Source organism: Myxine glutinosa, chromosome 2 (assembly GCF_964187855.1).
Source record: "Myxine glutinosa chromosome 2, kmMyxGlut1.1, whole genome shotgun sequence".
NCBI classification, from domain to species: Eukaryota; Metazoa; Chordata; class Myxini; order Myxiniformes; family Myxinidae; genus Myxine; species Myxine glutinosa.
In genome coordinates this window covers 250627372-250630025 of record NC_136262.1, presented here as the reverse complement: position 1 = coordinate 250630025, position 2654 = coordinate 250627372, and the positions used below count along the sequence as shown (strand labels likewise).

The 2654-nt window shown below is 50.5% G+C and overlaps 1 long non-coding RNA gene across 1 annotated transcript; it reads right to left on the bottom strand.

Annotated features, from left to right (window-relative positions):
- Window positions 1-286: 286 nt before the first annotated feature.
- On the bottom strand, window positions 287-2153 carry LOC144890955 (uncharacterized). The gene is made up of 2 exons (XR_013622610.1): window positions 1755-2153; window positions 287-845 (listed from the first exon to the last, which is right to left on the bottom strand). It is a non-coding gene; the product is annotated as an uncharacterized LOC144890955 (long non-coding RNA).
- Window positions 2154-2654: the final 501 nt, after the last annotated feature.

The window sequence follows — 2654 nt, the reverse complement described above, 5'->3', positions numbered from 1 at the left end:
AGGGGAAAAACATTAAAATGAAGGAAAGAAATTTGGTTGGTAAAGGTAGTCCAATGACAAACTGCACTGATTCACATCTTTTCTTTTTATTAACCTTTTCACCATTTATACTGTTACCGACACGACTTTGATGTTAAGGTGGGCCGAGCGGAATGGCCGTCGTGTCCGCACAAATTACCCGATTGTACTCGAACGTTGACGAAGCCGCGCCACGCTGGCTCAATAAGGAAAAAGAAGACACGGCTGGGTTTCAAATGACACGACACCCAGGGTTCAGTTCTCAAGACCTTCGGAGGAGATTATATTCGTTCGGAAGGTCAGATTACAGGGACGAGAGGTACAACATAGAAAGACAAGCACTTAGACACAATCTTATATTATTCCCCAACAGACGACAGGCAAACGGGACAAGGCTGACTCACACGGGGGTTGATGGCAGGAAAGCGGTTGTCGATGGCTCCAGGTTCTCCTGGGCTCAGGGCAGGATCGACCCGGTCCGGTCCAGAGATGCGGAAGGTTGCACAGCGCTCGAAGTGGCGTCTTTTCGTCTCAAGCTGGGGGCGCATCTGACGTCACATCCGGCGCGTGGCCGCGTATATCCGGCGGGGAGTGACACGCCCTCGGCTCGTTAGCTCCGCCTCGTGGAATCGGCACGTTGCTTCTCATTGGGTGCGTGCGGGGGGTTTACCAGGCTCCGCCCTTGACGAGGAGCTGACAAGGAGCCCCTTCGTGGTAACCCCGTGGAGCGCATGGTCTGGAGCGCATCGTCTGGAGCGCATTGTCGATGGCGGCGAACCAAGCCGGTGGGAGGACGCACACTCCCCCCCGCGCAGCGCCGTGCCCCTCTGTTGTTGTAGACGGGGAAGAAGATGGGAGGAGGTATGGGAAAGGTCCTAAACTCACTACTGGTGCCATATAATCACATTCTGGTGCAACGAAGAGTCATAATTAATGGAAACGAGGCCTTAACTGACATAGACTAAGAATAACTAGCAAGATGTCCGAAAGTTGTCTACGTGTGGTGCGGTGGACCTGGGCACGACATTTAATGGGGGAATAAGGGGAAGGTCGGCTCTACTGATTGTTGTTTACAGACAATGGGACTAGGGAATGGGGGATTGGGGATAGTTGGGGAGTATTGGGGAAAATAGGGGAATATTTACAAGCGGATATGGAGGCCAAATTCCATATTCGCAACATTGCACCCTTCTCTACCCTCGGGGCGTCCCGACCCGATAAATTTTTACCTACTTTAGTGTGGCACGCAATGTAGTTCCCTCTACTATTAACTCTACCCTGAGTGCGACAGTTTTACAGATATTCACAAATGAGTAAATATGTCCCCCTGCGACGTTGCACCCTTCTCCTCTCAGAAACACACCCACAGGATAACCGAATCCGGAAAGAATTCTCAAACTAAACATACAGCCGGTACGGAGCATTATTTACACAAGACTACGCTGATATTTACACTACGATCCAGGACCTGTTTTTTTGGAGGAACACATGCAGATGTTATGCATAGAGAGAGCACGCTTGCCAGCATCGATACACCAACCCACGAGTGCTCTGTGGCCGACGGCCTTTAATAACGTGCAGAGCACCCCTTCCCGAGCATCAAAAGCACCACCCCACCACCAATCGGTGCAGTCACCATTGTTCATTGGAATAAAAATAAATTCGACAACCCCTAACCCTGCAGGTGTCTCTTGCTCTTCTTGTGGTGCACTTGGTGTTAACTAAAAGTGGTTCACCTGTATGGCATAGGTGCCACGTTGACCCATAGGTCCATCCCCGGGTGGTGCTTGGCCGCAAACGAACTGCGGTCCATTGTGGGTGGCCACAAACATTGCGGTCCATATGGTGTATCGATCCCGGCAGCAAACAGCGAAAGTGCAGGCCCACAACTGCGCAGCCAGCACCTCTCTCTCCTCTCTCTCTACCCCAAAGCCAGATCCTCGGAGGTGGGAGACAAAAGAAGCAGACAAGTGAGTAAGGTGGTAAGGGCGCAAAAGTGCACGCAATGTAAGGTGATGCACACTGGGGGCACATGGGAACCAGGTGAGACAGGTACGTTCCTATCGTACGCCCCCCCCCCCCACCAGGTAACCTACATGGCCCCTCCCTTACCCCTTACTGTATCCACAAAACACAACACTACCCATAAACATCTACTTTACAAATCGACAAACATCCCTACTGTCTTCCCCGTTCCTCCCATAAACCAAATTCGTCTTCTCTCCCTCCTAACCAATCAAATTTGCCATTTTCAACTCTCATCAAAATTTGCCATCTCCAACTGCACATCAAAATTTGCCATTACCAATTCATCATCAGTCCCTCCTAGGGAGGGAGAGATGGAATCACCCCAATGTCTCATCCACGTCGTGATGCGTCTCACAATCCACACAGCAATTTCATTTTCTGCAACAAAACAAAGAAAACACAGGTGTGGAGTCATCATCATCACCACAGGTAAGTGGCTGCGTATGGTGCGACAGGTTCATCAATCCTAACTATTTCCTAAATGACTTTAACAACTTTACACTACCCGGGGTCTCTCTCCGGCCAAACCATTGGCCCTCTTACACTATGGGTTCTAAAAACCAATTCCCATTGGCCAGACTGTGGTGCTCTTCAATTTGGGGTCTCAC